Genomic DNA, 22686 nt, shown 5'->3' with positions numbered 1-22686 from the left:
AGTCTTCAGCACCGGTTGAACCGGTGATGCATCGGAGCATAGCACCGGTGTAATGACGTCAGCAGGAGACAAAGAGGTCCAACGGCTAGTCGAGTGCTGTGAGTGACCAGTTTAACTGACACCCAGTCATTGGTTAAACCAATGGTGCTGCAGATAGTTTGTCAGAAGCTCAACGGCTACTTCAGGTCTGGGAGTGACCGGATGAACCGACGCCACCCCATGCAGAGGCATCATTTCATCCGATGTATGCTCTTTTCTGCTGACCGTTGGAGCAATGGCTACAAGACTTGGTGGCCTATATATATGCCTCACCCCGGCCATTTGAAGCTTGCTGGAGATCTGAGATACCTCATACACATTGAAGAACATCTCCAAGCCATCCAAGAGCTTAGTGACCATATCCTTTAGTCCTTAGCACACTTTGAGAGTGTTGTGTAAAGGTTAGCTCTTAGTGAGTGAGATTGTAAGGATTTGAGCATTTGTGCTGTGGTTCATTAGTGAACCAAAAGAAGAGATTGGTGCGCCGGCCCCTTGGAGCTGTGAAGCTCGCCGGCAACGTCATCGACCCTCCGACTTGGTGTGGAGCGGCGACGACAACTTTGTGCGGGGGACGTGGAGACCCCCATCCTTTGTGGAGAAGCTCCTTAGTGGAACCCGGGGCCAAGGTGACCGTGATTGTGTTCACGAAAGAGACTTGATTGCCGAGTAGCAATACTCTTAGTGAGTGCTACAACAACGTGGATGTAGGTGTGCTTTTGTGGCTAACCGAACCACGGGATAAACACCCGCGTCGAGAGTTTGCTTTCTCATATCCCACTATTTAAGCTTTCGTATTTCATACTAGCAATTTGTGTGACTTTACTTTAATAAAGTAGTTTCTTGATAGGAAAGGCCATAGGTTACTAAACTCTTTTGGGATAGGGGTTTCACACTAGGACAACCATAGTTGCACATCTAGATAGTTTGTTTAGTTTAATATTATGCAAACAGTTGGAGCCATAGGTCTAAGTTTTTTTAGATTGCCTAATTCACCCCCTCCCCCTCTTAAGCTAGAGCGTGCTACCGGTCCTTTTAATTGGTATCAGAGCCGGGACTCACTCCTCTCATAAAGAAAGCCAATTCTATTGACAATTTATGTTTACCGGCTCACTTGATCGGTTAGGCTTCACCGCCTAGTGAGTTAGCTCTTTTTGGGGAATGGATGAATCCCTTAGAAATGGCTTCACAATTCTACGGGGAAGGGTTAAATTTTTCACCTTCTAATTTTCCCCAAAAGATTGAGAGAAAGCTCAAGAAAGAGAAGAAGCAAAAGAATGAGAAAAAGCCCAAGGATGAACCTCGTATTTTTCTTGGAGAATGGGTGGATGATGGTGTAGAATCAAGCTCAAGCCCAAGTGATGAGTCCATCAAGAGCACCACCACCCGCACCAACAAGGGAGCTTCATCATCATTCAATATATGTCATATGGCCGAAGGTACGAATAGCAATGTAAGTGATGATGACTCCGATACTCCATCTTTTGGAGATCTTCGTGACTTAATTCATGAGCAACAAGGAGTCATGAAAAGACAAGCTAAAGAAATTAAAAATCTTAATGCTCTCAATGATTTAAATGCTTCTCTTGCTACAAATTTTGAAGATTTGATGTGCAAATTCAAATTGCTTAGCAAGGAGTATGAAGAGCTCAAATTAAAATTTGAGAGCATTAATGATACTAATGACTCTTTGAAAATGAAGCAAACTATCCCTTGTGCAATTCCTATCTCTAGGGTAGATGTTTCAACTTCTTGCATTGATTTAGTTGATGAATCTTGCTCTAACCCTTGCAATGAGAAATTTAATGAGAATGTTGTTGTAGAATCATGTGATAATCTCATTGTTAAGGAGAATGATGAGCTCAAGCAAGAAGTAGATAGGCTCATGAAGGACTTGTATAGATTAAAGGGCAAATGCATAAAGAGCAATGCCCAATCTTCTCAAGATAACTGTGAAGACATGATGAAGAAGCTTCAGAAGGGGTCCACCGTGACTTGCTCAAAGTGCCACAAAGAAGGCCACAAGTCCAATAAGTGCCCTCAACCAAGGAAGAAGCTTTCGGATGAGAAGAACAAGAAGAAGCTTACAATCAAGAGTTCTCTCATCTACACCAAGCCCAACCAGAGAAACAAAAGCAATAGCACCTCCTATGTGATTAAGAAGAAAACCAATGGTAAGGTGGTTGCTCACAAGGTTGGGAAGCAAGAAAGGAGTTGGAATCACTCCATTTGGGTGCCCAAGGATGTCATAACCAATATGAAAGGGCCTAAAATGGTGTGGGTTCCAAAGGAGACTTGAAGCCCAAAAATGGCTTCGGGGGATTTGGAGGCTTAGTTTATAAGTTGAAGTGAAGGTTCAACCCAAAACAAGCTAAGTTCACATCTTGGACATTTTTTGCCCAAGTCCCCCATAAGGTAATGGTAGCTAGATTTCAATTCAAGCATCATGCAGCTCCATTGCTCTTGCTAGGTTATTTGCATTGCATCACCTAGTGTTGTATATGGTTGGTTGCTTGTGTTATAATTCTAACCCATGAGCAACCTATATGGTTTGATAAGTATGTAGAAAGCTACACAAGGTTACCCTTCATGGTACATGCTTCTTGTGAGGTATGTATTTCATATGCGTACCATGAACACAAACTATATGGTAAACTTTCTAATTGTGTCAAAAATCAATGTGCATACATTTACTTTGTGATTCAAACACTAAATGCACATATTTAGGGGGAGTTCATCCTATGGTTTGTGATTTTGAGACTAACATGTTTCCAAGTTTATATTTTGTAGTCTCACGATGGAGTTAACACTATAAGAGAATGTTATTCACGATCAATATGAACAAATAACTCTATAAGAGTGATTAGATAAATTGTGCTTTCATGCATATTGAGTCATGCTTTGTTGAACTTAAATGCTCATATCTAAGTTCATAGGCTATGTGCTCATACATTTGGTTAGCCTTGGTGTACCAAGTATCTTTGACTTCAAAGACTTTCAATTGGTATTCAACTTCAATTGGTATCATTTGCAAATCACTTTCAAATTGGTACATGCAAGGTAAACAAAGTTACCCCCGGAGGTATGCAAGGTTCTAAATTCATTCAATTAGTATCTTTGTCATATTCTATTTATTTTGGAGCTACCTCCGTGCATGATATGATCTAAACTCTCTAGTTATAACATCTAGTTGTGCACTTGATTTTCACATTATCTTTTTGTGCACATACTTATGGAGAGCTTAGCTCATGTCATGCTAGTTTCGTGATTTTGTGATCCACCGTAGTGAAATTTTCAATTGGTATCTTCATTGATAACACATCATTGGATCACAAGTCATGAAACTAACTCTCTAGGATACTAATCTTCTCTTAAGCTATATTTTTGTAAGACCTTTTAGGTGCAAGACCATTTAGGTGATTTGATTCCAAAGGGGGAGAAATGTGGATCAAAGCAAGGCATGTTCCCAACAAAAGGAGAGATGTTCCCAAGAAGAAAAAGTATATTTCAAAGGGGGAGAAATGCCAAGTGGATCAAGTCAACATAATGAGAGAGGAGTAGCAAATAAGAGGGATGAACAAAGGGGGATCATGGTTTTAGGGGGAGGCCAAGTCATCATTGGATGATGGTAAGCATCCAAGAAAGTGTAAGCGGTTTCAATTGGTATCAAATGGTTAATTTGTCTATTTTTGCAAATTTATACTTGTTTTGATTGTGTTGTCATCAATCACCAAAAATAGGAGATTGTAACGAACATGGCACCATTTATGCCATTTCGAGTGATTTTGGTAATCGAATGACAACGCAATCAATGGAACTAATAGTTTTGTTAAGTGAACATTTCTAGATCCCAGGGATGAAGTATAAAGGCCATGCAAAGCAAAACACGAAGAAAGAACTCAAAAAACGCTGAATTGGATGAGTTCTACTAAAACCAGTAGCACCGGAAGAACCGATGGTTGTCGGAAGTTCCGACAGCCTGCCTTTGGCACAAGTCTGCACGCCTCTGGAGATCAAGTGAAGAAAGAAATCAAGCACCGGATGAGCCGACGGTGTCAAGAGAGACATCGGTGCAATCAATGTACTATATTCCGGAGACGATGTCAAGCGCACAAGAGCCAAGTCTTCAGCACCAGTTGAACCGGTGATGCATCAGAGCAAAGCACCGGTGTAATGACGTCAGCAGGAGACAAAGAGGTCCAACGGCTAGTTGAGTGCTGTGAGTGACCGATTTAACTGACACCCAGTCATCGGTTAAACCGATGGTGCTGCAGACAGTGCGTCAGAAGCTCGACGGCTACTTCAGGTATGAGAGTGACCGGATAAACCGACGCCACCCCATGCAGAGGCATCGGTTCATCCGATGGTATGCTGTTTTCTGTTGACCGTTGGAGCAACGGCTAAAAGACTTGGTGGCCTATATATACGCCTCACCCCGGCCATTTGAAGCTTGCTGGAGATCTGAGATACCTCATACACATTGAAGAACATCTCCAAGCCATCCAAGAGCTTAGTGACCATATCCTTTAGTCCTTAGCACACTTTGAGAGTGTTGTGTAAAGGTTAGCTCTTAGTGAGTGAGATTGTAAGGATTTGAGCATTTGTGCTGTGGTTCATTAGTGAACCAAAAGAAGAGCTTGGTGCGCCGGCCCCTTGGAGCTGTGAAGCTCGCCGGCAACGTCATCGACCCTCCGACTTGGTGTGGAGCGGCGACGACAACTTTGTGCGGGGGACGTGGAGACCCCCATCCTTTGTGGAGAAGCTCCTTAGTGGAACCCGGGGCCAAGGTGACCGTGATTGTGTTCACGGAAGAGACTTGGTAGCCGAGCAGCAATACTCTTAGTGAGTGCTACAACAACGTGGATGTAGGTGTGCCTTTGTGGCTAACCGAACCACGGTTTAAACACCCGCGTCGAGAGTTTGATTTCTCCTATCCCACTCTTTAAGCTTCCGCATTTTATACTAGCAATTTGTGTGCCTTTACTTTTATAGAGTAGTTTCTTGATAGGAAAGGTCATAGGTTGCTAAACTCTTTTGGGATAGGGGTTTCACATTAGAACAATCATAGTTGCACATCTAAATAGATTGTTTTAGTTTAATATTGTGCAAACAGTTGGAGTTATAGGTCTAATTTTTTTTAGATTGTCTAATTCACCCCCTCCCCTTCTTAGGGTTGAGAGCGCTACCGGTCATTTCACATTGACAAAGATGAGCCCTAGCCTGCTCGGCGAATCAATGGCGACCAGACATCCTGCTCAATCCGGCCACGCCCTGCTCCGATCACCGTAAACACTTCACCGTGGAGCGAGCGGAGCCTCGGCTCGGACGCTGCTGCAGCCCTGTTGGCGGAAGTCGACGACCAGACCAACACGCTGCTCGACTTCCTCGGTTGGAGAATGAAACGGACGCCGCCGGAGCCCAGAAGCCGGCAGAGAGACCGCCTGCGCGGCGACATCCACCAGCGCCGCCACCGCCATGCTCGCTCCATGGACGCGATCCATGCCGTCGAGGCAGCCAGGCAGGAAAACGACGAAGTCAAAGTGCAATTCTTTATAAATTACGTGCGCGATCTGACGGTCGTTAGGGAACAAGAGGTGGATGGTAAATGAAATACTGCGCACCCCCGACCCTGGTGTGCGCTGCCGCTTCTCCTTCCCTGCCGGCTGCGGACGGCCCGCTCGCTCACCCGTGGACTCCTGTGCGATGTAGAACACCGAACACGCTAGCTGACGCCCTCGGCGGACGAGGCCGTGCTCGAGGCGCCGTCTCGCGGATGCCATTATTCGATCCAGAGCCCCTGCTAGAACCTGCAACCTGCAAGAGAAACCTAGCTGATCTTGGATGACGCAGCGGCGAGATTGCCTCTACTCCTCGACCAGCGCCGCCGGCGGCGGCGTCGAGGTCCGCGATCCGCCCGCTGGATGTGTTGTGGATACTTGACCTGCTCCTTGTTAGTATGCACCATGCATGTGTTGTGTTGTGGATACTTGAAGTTTTGAAGCAGAGCAGGAAGAAGCAAGCTGGTTGTTCTGCAGTTGGTCTGTCTGTTAGTTGCCGGCCAGCTGCCACATAGGCAGACAACAATATGACATCTGTCAGTGATAAAATCCTCTAAGAAGGGAGCATCAAATTTTCTACCGTCCCCAGCACATTGAATCTTTGTACACATGTATGGAGCATTAAATGTAGTTAAAAAATAACTAATTATACAGTCTAACTAATTAGCACGAGATAAATCTTTTAAATCTAATTAGTCTATGATTGGACCTTATTTGTTAAGTAATAACAACGAAATATGCTACAGTACTAAAATCCAAACTTTTTCACCAACTAAACACATTTTTTTTTGAAAACACCCAGGAGCACTGGGGAGTCATGTAAGAATTTTGGACGCTCACGCTGACCGGACTTAGCGCAGACGAGACTGCCTGAGAAGTCTCAAAACGCTACCGAGGCTTACACACACTACCTCACACACACTAGCACACACGCACACCACCTCAGTACCCGGTGAGGCACGCGGGTTGCCATTCCCAGGAATCGAACCCACGCCCGGCCGCACGCTCACCTGGCGAGCGAACCAACTCAGCGTAGCTCAGTCCTCAACTAAACACACCTAAAGAGCAGGAGAAGGCATTGACAAAGATGAGCCCTGCCGGGGAATTAATGGCGACCAGACACCCTGCTCTGTCCGATCACTGTAAGCACTTCACCCTGGCGCAGCCTTGTTGTCGGAAGTCAACGACGACGAGCAGACTAATACGCTGCTCGACTTCCTCGGCTGAGAATGATAAGGTCGACGCCGGAACCCAGAAGTCGGCAGAGTGACATCCAGCAGTGCCGTCCCCGCACGCTCGCTCCGCCGCCGTGCCATGCTCGCTCCATGGACGACGCGACCCATGCCGTCGAGGCCAGCGAGGCAGGAGAAGGACAAGTCAAAGCGCAATCCTTTAAAAATCTGGGCCATCCGTGCGTGATCTGATGGCTGTCGGGGACCCAAGGGGTGGACGGTAAATGAAATACCGTCCACCCCCGGCCTCGTCCCCGGTGCGCTGCCGCTTCTCCTTCCCTGCCGGCCAGCCCGATCGTTCACCCGCCTCCCGTGCGCCGTAGAACACCGACCACGCTAGCAGACGCCATCATCACCGATCGCCGGCTTCGGGCCGCCAGTGAGGCTTCGATGAGCATCGCCGACGACCTCGGCGGACAAGACCGTGCTCGAGACGCCGGCTCACGGATGCCATTCGATCCAGAGCCCCTGCTAGAATATGTGCTGGGTAGCCGCTGGCTGCAACCTGCAAGAGAAAGCTAACTGATCTTGGATGACGCAGTGGCGAGATTGCCTCTAGTCCTCGAGCAGCGCCGCCGCTGGCGTCGAGGTCCTCGCGCGATGCGCCCGCTGGCCGTTGCAGCATGCGACCACGTGCCAGGCTCCATGCACCCGGCGCTGCTCGACTTCCTTAGCGACATCAACAAGACGAGAATGATACGGCCGATACCGGAGCCCTAGAAGCCAGCAGACAGAGTGCCGGTGACATCCGGCAGTGCCGTCGCCGCTCGCTAGCTCCATCACGCGATGCATGCAGTCGAGCGAGGCAGGAATACGACCAAGTTAAAGTGCAATCCTTGAAAATCTGGGTTGCAGAGGGCCGATCGGACGGCTGACAAGGACCAAGGGGTGGACGGTAAACGAAATACCGTCCACCCCTAGCACTTGTCTCTTCTCCTCCTGTCCTCCGGGCGTCGCGTCGCCGGAGCGCCGCCATGTCCCCGCTCACAGCCGCGGTCAATGGATTCATAGTACGCCGGAAGCACGACGCAAACGCGGAACCCAGGGCAGCACGCGTCCTCGGCACGAGGGACGACGACAACGCGGCGTGGCTGCTGGTGAGGCTCCGACGACGAGCGGCACTAACACCCTCGGCGTCGCTGGCGCGCGCCGCCGGCGGGCAAGGACCTGCTAGCCGCTCTTGGCGCTGCGCGCCCGGGCGTCGATGTCAGTAGCAGTGGAGCCGGTCCTATGACCTGTGGGCCGGTGCTCGTTCGCGGTGGCGGACACTGCTCGGCTCGAGGAGTCAAGGTACTCCAGCATACGTGCCGGCGAGACTGGAAACAGTGGCCACGGCGATCTCCGGCACTGTCCAGCTCCTGACAACAATGGGCACGGTTGCGACAGGTGGAAGACGAACGTCTGTGCATTTCTACTGTCCCTGCGCACGAGGCAGAGGTGAGACGCATCAATACGTGGCAACTGACAACTGATAATAGCTACTACCGAATCCACATGATGGTTTCCCTAGAAGGAAAGCGCCGATGTTTCTTCAATCAACACTTATGCAGAGGATGCATTGAGGGAACTAAACAATACATTGGCAAAGTGCCTGCATCTGAACTTCTGAAGTACCACTAACAAATGTGAAATCAACCGCTTGGTGCGCCTCGAGGAGCTCTCTATGTCGAATCGGTCTATGATCTGTGTGGACACACTCTGCATCTTCCCGAGTAAACCAATGCAAAGTAAAAGACCAGATATTGAAAAAATTACCAACAATAACAAAAACCTAAGTTCGACCCCGCGTCGCTCCCGGGCGACCGGAGGGCAACTCCACCGCCACTAAGGATGGCAACGGGTCGGGTTCGGTTCGGGTGGAGTATCTGGGCACCCAAAACCGAAACCCGAACTTGAAACCCGAACCCGACCCGAACTCCAATTCGGGTACAGATTCAAACCCAAAACCGAAACCCGCGGATACCCGAAACCGAACGGATAATCCGAAACCCGAATTTTTTACATAGTATGCAGCAATACTGGCAGACATAAAGCTTGTGTTATCTATATCAATATGTCGCCTGCAATAATGTACTGAAACATCAGTACGGATGCACACTGAAATATAGGCATTGCAGATGAGAAGCAGAAAATATCATCTACAGATCTCAGAGACTATTAAGGCCACCAGGTACCAACACAGAAAGTCAGAAACAGAGACAGCCGTTCTTTACATCTCACTCGTTGCAAACAAGCATCCTATCCTATGTCACAATATAATGGAAGATCACAAAGGCCACTTCCACTTTGCATACAAAAGAAAGCAGCATGCAACTCCAAACGAGAACAGATGCTAATCCATGCAAACGACAGCCTGAACATAAACAGAGACGTAACAATGACACAATGTGCTGTACTGCAGTGATGGACACCACGAATAATAGTAGGCCACTAGGCCTCCAAACAAATAACATCATTACATAGTTCATCATTTTCATTCATTCATCAATTATGGTGGAATCATCTTCATCCTGCGAAACAAAAATAGAGAGATTAACTCATTACTGAAATGTTCATCATTGTATATAAGTATATTCACAAGTTGAATACATAAGCAAATGACAGCAATACCATTTCTTCATCTTTTTCATCAAGACAAGTCATCAAAGCACCAACGAAAGTAGACTGAGATCCTGCATTGATATATTCACAAATTAGTAATATAACTTATATAGAACGAGACCACATATTTGTAGAAATTACACTTACCTAACATATCGGCCTGAGACCATGCTTGCATACACATAAGTGCTTCAACCATTGATGGGGCAAGCCTACTACGATGTGGACTGATTATTCTGCCACTAGTGCTAAAGACTGACTCGGATGCCACCGTTGTCACTGGAATAGCAAGGACATCACGTGCAATTTTTCGTAAAGTTGGGTATTTGAGCCCTGCATGTTGCCACCATTGAATGATATCCAACTCTTGTGTTCTAGGCAATAGTGGCTCTTCCAAGTACAAATCTAACTCTGTTCGCACATAAGTGGAGGTCACAGTTGGCTGCTTGGACATGTAATCATCAAAGGTATCAATCCAATCCTCATCGTCCATCTGAGTTGGAGCACTAGGTCTAGTTTCAGCACCATCTGTAGTGGCAACATCCTCCATAGAATCTTGGTATTCCAAAACCAGATTGTACAACAAGTCCTTGACTTTGTGGACAGCTTCCATAGCAATACTTTCTAACCCATGAATTTTGAGGAAAAGAGCATTCAATAGTTGTAATTTATACCTAGGATCTAGGACAGCAGCAACAGCCATCAAACCATGCACATCTGACCAATACTTGTTGAACTTTTCTTTCATTTTAATGGACATTTCTTCTACCTTAGGTATATCACTGCTTTGCCACTTCCTAATTGCCAAAAAAATGTTGCATATTTTGGGAAAGAAAAGGTTGGCTGTGACATATCTAGTGCCTGACAGTAGCTCAGTTACATCATAGAACATCTTTAGCCTATCACAAAGCTCTCTAGCAAACTTCCAATCATCTTCTGATGGAACACATGGAGCACGAGAAGCAAGGCGCTCAAAAACATCTTGGTAAATAAGTGCAGTACTAAGCATAATATAAGTTGAGTTCCATCTAGTTTTACAGTCAAGAGCAATTCTTTTTTCATATTTTCCTTTCATTTGGGCTGCCATTTTCTCAAACTTCTCATGTCTTTTAGGAGTGGCTGACCAATATGCAACACTATCACGCACCTTATCAATTCCCTTCTCCATGACACTCATTCCATCTTTCACAATCAGATTTAGAATATGTGCAGCACAACGCATATGAATTAATTTGCCCTTCAACATACAAGAGGGGAGTGGTAACTTGCCTTCCATAGTAGTCTTGTTCTTTGCAAGGTCATCACCATCGGTGCCAATCATATTCTTCATGAGGTTGTCATTGACACTACAGTTGTCAAGAGTTATAGTGGACAGATTCCTCTCAATATGCCAATCTAGTAGAACTTCATGGAGAACATCAGTTATGACCTCCGCTGTATGTGGTGCTGGAACATAAATAAACCTACAACAATAAGATATCATAAGTGATTGTGGTGGACAATTTGCATAACACAAGAACACAAAATGCTGCGATTTATAGTTACCTAATAAGAAAACTTTTTAGCTTCCAATCTTCATCTAGAAAATGAGCTGTAACTGCCATGTAACCTTTCCTCTGGTGGTTTGCTGTCCACAAGTCCGTAGTAACAGCAACACGAGAACTCAATTTCTTGATATAATTCACCATAGATTGCTTCTGCACTTGATACATATCCAATATATCCTTCCTAATTGTGTTTCTAGACACTAACTTGAATGCTGGTTGCAATGCAGCACAAAACTTGTGAAATCCAATATGGTCCACCATGGAAAGAGGATACTCATGGACGATAATCATTAAAGCAAGTTCTTTCCTAGCAACATCTTGATCAAACACATACTTCTCTAATGTGACCGTGCCATCTTTTGGATTTGCAGATAATTTAAGAGTTGACTGTGTTAAACCTTTTCTAGTAATTCTGTCCTCACATACAAGAAGGTGATTCTTCAAGTGAGTTGTACCATTTCTTGTCTCCCCACCTAAATGTTTTTTACACCAATGGCATTTTGCTTTCCAAACCCCATTTACACTAATCAAATCAAAGTCTTTCCATACTTCAGATCTTAGCTTTCTCTTTTTAGCAGCAGGGGCATCATCTTCTACTTCTACCTCTACCACATCAAGATTACCTACAGTTGCAGAATCACTTGCCGGTGTTGCTGAATCGGATGGTTGTGTTGCTGTTGCTGAATTGGCTGCAAGGCGTGGACGAGATTGAGGACGAGAACCAACAGATTGAGATGCAGCAGCAGCTTGAGAACCAACAGCCGACATTGCTCACTTCCTGACAAATGCAAAAAAGGCAAACACATTACACATACTGCATGATATAACAAGAGGCATCAAAATATTGCAGCATACATTTCGCTATAACAGAGGCATCTTAAGAAATGGCAAATGTAATACCATCAGAGAGCTAATTCAGACTGGCTGGTGCAAATGTAATTTCATTCAAAAAGTAACATAAAAGTCTGCATCTTTGACTAAGCAAAAAATCCTGATAGAAGCAGTCAGCAGCCAGTACCAAACAAAGTGATATACATCTTCTTTTCAACTACATCAGGAAAATGGCCCTATCTGTTTTGTCACTAAAGCACGAGAAGTCATAGAGAATGAGATATCTCAGTGTTTTCCATCTAATCCTTGCTAGCATATGGTAAGATTCATTTTACTTGAGGAATCTAAAATCCTGATAAAAAACCATTAGCAGCTAGATTCAAGCAATACACCCGATAATTCTCACAAACGAAATCGAAGTTAGTAAGTAATATATTGTAACTGGATTCAAATCCGAATACAAACAGTTTTGTTAGGGTTTGGGGTGCTCGGTCTCGCACAGCAGAAGGAAAGAGAAGGGGGGCATACCTGGAGGATGCGCTCGTCGCCGGCAAAGCGCTGGGCGAACTGGCGAAGACAGGACAAATGGCGGCGCCGCTCGCCCAGTCGTCGCTGCCAGGGTGGAGAGCAAGTTTGGAGAGAGTCCGAGAGAAGGGAAAGGTTTAAGAAACCGAGGGAGGAGATGAACCTGAGACCCTGCAGCCCGGGTGCAGTGCTCGTGCGCTGGCGCCGCCCGTGTCGTGCCCGTGCGCCGGCGCCACCCGTGCCGTAGGGGCGGACAGGTCACAGGTGGAGGAGGCTGAGCGGGGCCAATCGGCGCTGGTGGGCGGTGGCGTCGAACTCCGGCCGCCGGCCTCAGAAAATATCATCTACAGATCTCAGAGACTATTAAGGCCACCAGGTACCAACACAGAAAGTCAGAAACAGAGACAGCCGTTCTTTACATCTCACTCGTTGCAAACAAGCATCCTATCCTATGTCACAATATAATGGAAGATCACAAAGGCCACTTCCACTTTGCATACAAAAGAAAGCAGCATGCAACTCCAAACGAGAACAGATGCTAATCCATGCAAACGACAGCCTGAACATAAACAGAGACGTAACAATGACACAATGTGCTGTACTGCAGTGATGGACACCACGAATAATAGTAGGCCACTAGGCCTCCAAACAAATAACATCATTACATAGTTCATCATTTTCATTCATTCATCAATTATGGTGGAATCATCTTCATCCTGCGAAACAAAAATAGAGAGATTAACTCATTACTGAAATGTTCATCATTGTATATAAGTATATTCACAAGTTGAATACATAAGCAAATGACAGCAATACCATTTCTTCATCTTTTTCATCAAGACAAGTCATCAAAGCACCAACGAAAGTAGACTGAGATCCTGCATTGATATATTCACAAATTAGTAATATAACTTATATAGAACGAGACCACATATTTGTAGAAATTACACTTACCTAACATATCGGCCTGAGACCATGCTTGCATACACATAAGTGCTTCAACCATTGATGGGGCAAGCCTACTACGATGTGGACTGATTATTCTGCCACTAGTGCTAAAGACTGACTCGGATGCCACCGTTGTCACTGGAATAGCAAGGACATCACGTGCAATTTTTCGTAAAGTTGGGTATTTGAGCCCTGCATGTTGCCACCATTGAATGATATCCAACTCTTGTGTTCTAGGCAATAGTGGCTCTTCCAAGTACAAATCTAACTCTGTTCGCACATAAGTGGAGGTCACAGTTGGCTGCTTGGACATGTAATCATCAAAGGTATCAATCCAATCCTCATCGTCCATCTGAGTTGGAGCACTAGGTCTAGTTTCAGCACCATCTGTAGTGGCAACATCCTCCATAGAATCTTGGTATTCCAAAATCAGATTGTACAACAAGTCCTTGACTTTGTGGACAGCTTCCATAGCAATACTTTCTAACCCATGAATTTTGAGGAAAAGAGCATTCAATAGTTGTAATTTATACCTAGGATCTAGGACAGCAGCAACAGCCATCAAACCATGCACATCTGACCAATACTTGTTGAACTTTTCTTTCATTTTAATGGACATTTCTTCTACCTTAGGTATATCACTGCTTTGCCACTTCCTAATTGCCAAAAAAATGTTGCATATTTTGGGAAAGAAAAGGTTGGCTGTGACATATCTAGTGCCTGACAGTAGCTCAGTTACATCATAGAACATCTTTAGCCTATCACAAAGCTCTCTAGCAAACTTCCAATCATCTTCTGATGGAACACATGGAGCACGAGAAGCAAGGCGCTCAAAAACATCTTGGTAAATAAGTGCAGTACTAAGCATAATATAAGTTGAGTTCCATCTAGTTTTACAGTCAAGAGCAATTCTTTTTTCATATTTTCCTTTCATTTGGGCTGCCATTTTCTCAAACTTCTCATGTCTTTTAGGAGTGGCTGACCAATATGCAACACTATCACGCACCTTATCAATTCCCTTCTCCATGACACTCATTCCATCTTTCACAATCAGATTTAGAATATGTGCAGCACAACGCATATGAATTAATTTGCCCTTCAACATACAAGAGGGGAGTGGTAACTTGCCTTCCATAGTAGTCTTGTTCTTTGCAAGGTCATCACCATCGGTGCCAATCATATTCTTCATGAGGTTGTCATTGACACTACAGTTGTCAAGAGTTATAGTGGACAGATTCCTCTCAATATGCCAATCTAGTAGAACTTCATGGAGAACATCAGTTATGACCTCCGCTGTATGTGGTGCTGGAACATAAATAAACCTACAACAATAAGATATCATAAGTGATTGTGGTGGACAATTTGCATAACACAAGAACACAAAATGCTGCGATTTATAGTTACCTAATAAGAAAACTTTTTAGCTTCCAATCTTCATCTAGAAAATGAGCTGTAACTGCCATGTAACCTTTCCTCTGGTGGTTTGCTGTCCACAAGTCCGTAGTAACAGCAACACGAGAACTCAATTTCTTGATATAATTCACCATAGATTGCTTCTGCACTTGATACATATCCAATATATCCTTCCTAATTGTGTTTCTAGACACTAACTTGAATGCTGGTTGCAATGCAGCACAAAACTTGTGAAATCCAATATGGTCCACCATGGAAAGAGGATACTCATGGACGATAATCATTAAAGCAAGTTCTTTCCTAGCAACATCTTGATCAAACACATACTTCTCTAATGTGACCGTGCCATCTTTTGGATTTGCAGATAATTTAAGAGTTGACTGTGTTAAACCTTTTCTAGTAATTCTGTCCTCACATACAAGAAGGTGATTCTTCAAGTGAGTTGTACCATTTCTTGTCTCCCCACCTAAATGTTTTTTACACCAATGGCATTTTGCTTTCCAAACCCCATTTACACTAATCAAATCAAAGTCTTTCCATACTTCAGATCTTAGCTTTCTCTTTTTAGCAGCAGGGGCATCATCTTCTACTTCTACCTCTACCACATCAAGATTACCTACAGTTGCAGAATCACTTGCCGGTGTTGCTGAATCGGATGGTTGTGTTGCTGTTGCTGAATTGGCTGCAAGGCGTGGACGAGATTGAGGACGAGAACCAACAGATTGAGATGCAGCAGCAGCTTGAGAACCAACAGCCGACATTGCTCACTTCCTGACAAATGCAAAAAAGGCAAACACATTACACATACTGCATGATATAACAAGAGGCATCAAAATATTGCAGCATACATTTCGCTATAACAGAGGCATCTTAAGAAATGGCAAATGTAATACCATCAGAGAGCTAATTCAGACTGGCTGGTGCAAATGTAATTTCATTCAAAAAGTAACATAAAAGTCTGCATCTTTGACTAAGCAAAAAATCCTGATAGAAGCAGTCAGCAGCCAGTACCAAACAAAGTGATATACATCTTCTTTTCAACTACATCAGGAAAATGGCCCTATCTGTTTTGTCACTAAAGCACGAGAAGTCATAGAGAATGAGATATCTCAGTGTTTTCCATCTAATCCTTGCTAGCATATGGTAAGATTCATTTTACTTGAGGAATCTAAAATCCTGATAAAAAACCATTAGCAGCTAGATTCAAGCAATACACCCGATAATTCTCACAAACGAAATCGAAGTTAGTAAGTAATATATTGTAACTGGATTCAAATCCGAATACAAACAGTTTTGTTAGGGTTTGGGGTGCTCGGTCTCGCACAGCAGAAGGAAAGAGAAGGGGGGCATACCTGGAGGATGCGCTCGTCGCCGGCAAAGCGCTGGGCGAACTGGCGAAGACAGGACAAATGGCGGCGCCGCTCGCCCAGTCGTCGCTGCCAGGGTGGAGAGCAAGTTTGGAGAGAGTCCGAGAGAAGGGAAAGGTTTAAGAAACCGAGGGAGGAGATGAACCTGAGACCCTGCAGCCCGGGCGCAGTGCTCGTGCGCTGGCGCCGCCCGTGTCGTGCCCGTGCGCCGGCGCCACCCGTGCCGTAGGGGCGGACAGGTCACAGGTGGAGGAGGCTGAGCGGGGCCAATCGGCGCTGGTGGGCGGTGGCGTCGAACTCCGGCCGCCGGCCTCCGTCGTGGGTAGCAGGGCTGGTGGCTGGATGGGGATGGGTGCGGCGCGGGCCGCGGGAGGGGATGGGTGCGGCACGGGGCCAGAGGAGTCGGGGCGTCGCCGCGCCGCCGCGTCTGGCGGCCGTCGGCCCGTCGCCCGTCGGGGACTCGGGGGGACCGGGGGATCGTGGATCTAGGAGGGAGGGGGGTTGGGGTGACTGGTGAGGACTGAGTGACGGCCGTCGGGGGGATCCAGGTCTCGCCGCGCCGCCGCGTCTGGCGGCCGTCGGCCCGTCGCCCGTCGGGGACTCGGGGGGACCGGGGGATCGTGGATCTGGGAGGGAGGGGGGTCGGGGTGACTGGTGAGGACTGAGTGACGGCCGTCGGGGGGATCCAGGAGACCAGGAGGAGGGGGAGGCCGGGAGGGGAGCGGGCCAGCGGGGTGAGGAACTGAGGACTGACCGACTGAGCTTATATAGTTAGGGTTCTAAAATGGGCTGTTATTGGGCTGTGGCCTGTGGGCTCAAATTTTCGGGTACCCGATGGAGCTCCGCGGATGCATTTAAAGATCCGCCCCAAACCCGAAATATTTCGGGTACCCGAACCCGCAAATCCGCGGGTGAAAACCAAAAACCGAACCCGAAACCCGAAAACCCGAAACCCGCGGATATCCGCCCCGAACCCGATCCGCTGCCATCCATAGTTATTGGGCTGTGGCCTGTGGGCTCAAATTTTCGGGTACCCGATGGAGCTCCGCGGATGCATTTAAAGATCCGCCCCAAACCCGAAATATTTCGGGTACCCGAACCCGCAAATCCGCGGGTGAAAACCAAAAACCGAACCCGAAACCCGAAAACCCGAAACCCGCGGATATCCGCCCCGAACCCGATCCGCTGCCATCCATAACCGCCACCGCCAGACCTCACCAGCCATTCCCGGCCGCCGCCGCCGCGGCGGCGCCAAAGCCGGCCCCGCTGCAGCCTCCTCCCTCCCTGCTACTCCCTTCTTCCGTCCCCCTTTCTTCCCCTTTAAGCTTGGTACTACAATGGCGTCCATGACCATGGCTGCCTGCCGAGGCAACAGATCCAGGGTCCCTAGCTAGGGACGGATCCCGTCCTCCCCCTACTGGATCTGGTGCCCCGGGGCTCGAGGTCTCCCAGCTGCGCGAAGATGGCGCCGCTGCCCGGGTTGGAGCTTCTGCAGTGGACTGAGGTGGCGGTGCTAGCCGGGTTGGAGCTTCTGCGGCTGTAGGCCATGGTGTGGTGCCTTGCTGCTCACTCGAGCCATCAATGGCTCAAGCAGCACGGTGCTGGCACTATGGCGGGCCGCTCCAACAGGGACTGCTCAGCTGGCTGCCCCAGCTTCCTCCACTTGCAGAGCCAGGTTTGAGTCGTTCCTCCCCACTGCACCTTGCTGCTCGTGCGAGCCGCCAAGGGCTCAAGCAGCATGGCGTGGCCGTGGAGACACCGGCTTGGCTCTGCTAGTAAATCACACCATGCCTGTCGGTGTTGCTTGAATGCTCGGGTTTCGTGGAGGTGAGGATGGTCTTTGTGTTTTGGTTCATGTGGCTATAGGGATTCGGAGAGCTCAGGGCGAAAGCTAAGCTCGATTTGTCGGGCTGACGATGGCGACGCCCTCGGGCGCCATTCACCTTCTTGGAGGTGTCGTCGCAGTGCTCTCCTCCCTTTGATGACTGCCGCAGGCGTCGTTGTGGAGGCACCTTACCAGTTCATCACCAAGTGACTTACAAGATCCTTCGGTCAATTCCTCCCTTAATGGTGCTCAAGATGTTTGTTGTTTGAATGTCCGCCACCGGTGGATGTGCTCCGGCCATCGTCCATGTTCCTTGATTGCATCATCTCACTTTATGCCGGGTTGCGGGACCATGATCCCCTCTCTTGGATCTCCTCGTTCTCCTACCGTTGGTCCTCACCTTTTGGGGATTTCTCCCCTCAAACGGCGTTGGCGGATGGCCATTGGATCCCGGATGTACTCCATAGATGATGTAAATCATGACTGTCGTCTGTCTTCTCGACTAAGGGCTTTACAGTCGCCTGTGGAATGGAGTTTGTGGGAGTGCCATCACCTGGTGGTGGCTTTGTTCGGCGAATGACGACTTGCACCCGTTGTGGGGAGCTAACCTTTAGTCTTGTAGTTTTGTTCTTTTCCATTTCCTAATTCTATTGGAGTGTATTGTTCTAATGTTGTTGGTGGTTCCTCTCTTCTCCCCTTTTTGTACCCTCTAGACCTGCGATGGTCAATTATGTAATTTGTGTCCATTACCGGCTTGCCGGCATCTGTGGATCAATATATTCAGGTGAGGATCTTTCGTCCCGCCCCCACCCCCTGGTTTCCCTAAAAAAAAGACTAGATATTTTTAATCTAAAAAAACAATGCAAAGTAGTGTCACCTGGATGCTGAAGATTGTTCAAGAAGGTAACTGCGTATTGATCAGGTAGATAAAATGCTAGATCATCCTTCTGAAGACACGCAACGCTGGTGTCAAGAACCTATCTGCAAGCCGAGGAAATTTCCCGAATCTGAGGAGCACCCTAACGAGCAGCACGGACAGTTGTTGTGGGAAACTGAAGTAGGTGTACGGATCAGTTGGTTTCGGTGACGACATATGGTAGCTGTTCATCAGTCGGCAATAATATAGGAGAGAGCTGACCGGCCAGCTCAGGAAGAATAAACTGACTGACAAATTTGTCCAGTGTTATAATAAATCAGTTGGGGCAAAGAACCTACCTCAACTTCGCATTTTGCCAAGTAAACTAACCAATACAAATTACAGTGTGGTAGTTTAATTTTCTGAGCAAGCATGGTGCAAAACTGTGGTATGAAGATGAAGCAACGCTAAACTCAATTGGCAAATCATGACCCCTGTGTATTCTTATTTGATGGCAAAAACGCAATGCCAAACAACAGCTGCTTTACCTGTATTATTCCTATTCAATGGCAAGAAGGGTTCAAGGAAAAAAATAAATGGGAACAAGGGCTCAAGGAAACAAAACAAGATAAAGTGACACAAATCTAGCTGCAGAGAAGCAGGGCTCGCAACACACAACCCCAACAATCATGTGCACGCTGGCCTTCAAAAAGAATCCCTCACCCCCCACCCCCAGAAACTTAACAAACCTTTCAGAACCAGATCACAGAAAGGCCTTTCAGCATACGCAATCAGGAATACAGACTTCTCAATGCAAAGACAAAAAAACAAGCACCAAACATAAGCAATCAATGCTATGAAAATGATGGCAATAAGTACTCAAGGCAGTTTAAGAACCACATTCAGCATGCCATACGATGAAACTGTTTGCTCAAGTGACGTCTGAGACGTCAAATTCATATATATCTACCGTATAACACCCAATAGTTTGTCGTGATCACATTAGTTTCAACTAATGGGAATCTTTAGGTTCAGCGAGGCTTAGCTGCTACTAGATTTGCCTGCTCTCTAATAGGCGCTGACAATGTTCTTCACATTCTATTTGGTGGTGCGAAGCCTGATCTCATTGACACCATGTGTGACATTCTTTTTTCATGAGAGGGCCTGTGAAACATCACGAGCAAAAAGATTCAGGCATTTGAGCACAACAGATTGATAAAGAAACAAATGGTATGTAATATTTGAAATCAAGCTAGAGGTCTAAACGAGAATAGCAGGGGCTATGACTTGTCAACAAACCGCTTAAAGATCACTACTACTCAGAGTTTAAAATAGCAGGCTAAGACATTTAGCATCTAATGTTTGTAGAGGCTAAGAAAGGATCTCATTTAGATGTTCTATAAATACCATGTATTGACTTTCGAGAAGCGGTACCAAAGTAGTGTGATACCACTACTTCTGTGGACCCTATACCTACCTTATACCAAGAGGACCTTCATCTAGACAGTAATATAAGAGACCAACTCTATATAGGAATTCAACTCTTTATTCACCATAACTCAGTATAACACAACTCTTGCAGTCTTTATGTTGTTACCCTACCATGAAACTACCACACTACAAAACTTAGTATAACATATAAGAAGCTTCTAGAAGATTAGAGAGTATGCATGGTGAAATATGGAATACTCTAGAAATTAGATATTTGTATGGTTAGATAAGTATGAGGAAAATTTTAAAGTTAGATATTTTTTAAAGAACTGTGTAGAAGATGGACACATAGAAAAATCATATGAGCTATGGATTCCTATAAATAGGGTGCTCTCCTCCCCTCTTGCCATAAATCTGAGCAAATTTTGCATATAAATAGAAATCAAGAAAATTCCATGTACTGAAGTATGTCTTGGGTGGGTTTCATTCCCTTGTAGGCGAAATACTAACTTCTGTAAATGGTGAAGTTCAATACTAAACTAACAATAAATAAAGATTAATTATATGATTTAGTTGGCTAAATAACCCTTAATTTAGTGGCTATAATGGGATTAAACCGGCTATTAGCGAATTTAGCCTTTTGGAGCCAAAAGATGGATATCCTAACTTTCTCCTCTCCCAAAAGCTATAGCAGGCTATGGCGGTGGCTATAACCAGCTATTTAGAACCTTGCTACTACTACAACAAACTCATGTGTCTTATAACCGGTTAGATCGCTGCTACTAGCACTGCTATACTATGTCAGTACAGTGATCAATTGCGTTTTCACAAAGAACAAAAAATAGAGGATCACAACTTGTTTAGTACAAGGTCTCAATCACCTCTTCCAAATGAGTGTTCACAAATTAACCAGGATACTATATCAGCCAAGAATTATTTCACCAATCACTCATAGCAAGTTCAAGTCGATCACATACACCTAATCAAACTATAAACTTGCAGCATAAGAGTAGTTCGCCTTACCTAAAACCAAATACCGAAGAATCATAGAATGGTTAGAACGTCTCTATTTTAAGAATAGTTTGATCAGCCAATGTTTCTATAACAATGTAAAAAGAATAACAAAAAATACAAGGCTACAAAACTTACAGCTTGCAGCCAAATTCCGTATCTAGTTTTTTTAGAAAAAACTAGACACCAAATTTGTAGAAAAAATAAATTAATAGCACCAGATTAGCTTCATTGTTAAATTCACCATGAAATATGTTTTGACGTTGCATATTCTTTTTTTTGTGTTTGCAGATGTTAATGAATTTTTCTGTAATTCAGAAAAAAAATCTTGTATTTTAATCACAACATTATTGATTCTAAACTACATCAGTCGCCTAATTAAATGTTAATGGTCTATTTCACCATTTATTCTTTCATTTACAAATATGCAAGATTTTAAATCACTGGCTAAGGCATTTAGCAGCTGGGCTTCCGTTACAGCATTTAGCAGGCTATAACTGGTAGTTAGCGTGCTAAATACCATAGTGGCTGCCCTTCCTAGCATCTATAGCCGTCTATAGCGGCAACTATAGACAACTATTTAAACCTTGGCAAATATGACATGCATGTATAATCAAACGCAAGCATAAGCTTTTGCTACAATAATCAAGGTCTCTATGTATAGGCATGCCCGGTCTAAGTGCTCTTGCTCATGGCCTTGTCCTCTTGACTGGCACCAAAGAATTGTTTTTTATGAAAATGGCAATGCCGATGAAGATAATACCACGCACCAACACACTACTACAGATCGAGCCATTTGTCCCGGTTCCAAAGGGCCATTTATCCCGGTTTTGGAACCGGGATTCGGAGGCTTTTGTCCCGGGTGGTAGAACCGGGACAAAATGTCCCTCACGCTAAAATTTTTTTGCGCTCTGCGAGATTCAAACCCAAGACCTATTGCCTGGCGCATGGCTCCCTTGCCAACTCACCTAAATAGTATATGTGACTCAGTAAAGAATAACTTCTTTTTGAACTATCACGTGGAGGGGCTTTTTGTCCGAGTTGGTAACACCAACCGGAACAAAAATGTCCTTTAGTCCGGGTTGGTGCCACCAACTGGGACAAAAGGGTCACCCTTTAGTCCGGGTTGGTGTTACCAACCGAGACAAAAGGGTTGGTACTTTTATCTCGGGTGGAGCCACCAACCGGAATAAAAGACCTCTGTCCTCCCCGCTAGCCTGGCTAGCCATTGGATCCGGGACAAAAGCCACCTTTTGTTCCGGGTCCAAAGCCAGCCGCGACAAATGGCCTAGAACAAAGGCCTGTTCTGTAGTAGTGACACTTTTCTACGCCTGAAAACAAAACAAACATGCGTAATCAGTATGATGCACTAAAAAGAGAATTATTAGGATGTGTGTGTGTGTGTGAGATAAGTTACCTGTGACGCTTGATATTCTCTCGCGTCACTTCTTTGAGTCGCTTTAAACTAATCAGCTGCGCTGTTTATCATAGATTTGGTCTAATTT

The sequence above is a fragment of the Panicum virgatum genome, chromosome 8N (genome assembly GCF_016808335.1).
Source record: "Panicum virgatum strain AP13 chromosome 8N, P.virgatum_v5, whole genome shotgun sequence".
Lineage (NCBI taxonomy): Eukaryota > Viridiplantae > Streptophyta > Magnoliopsida > Poales > Poaceae > Panicum > Panicum virgatum.
The sequence above is the reverse complement of the archived record's forward strand: the minus strand, read 5'-3'. Positions refer to the sequence as shown.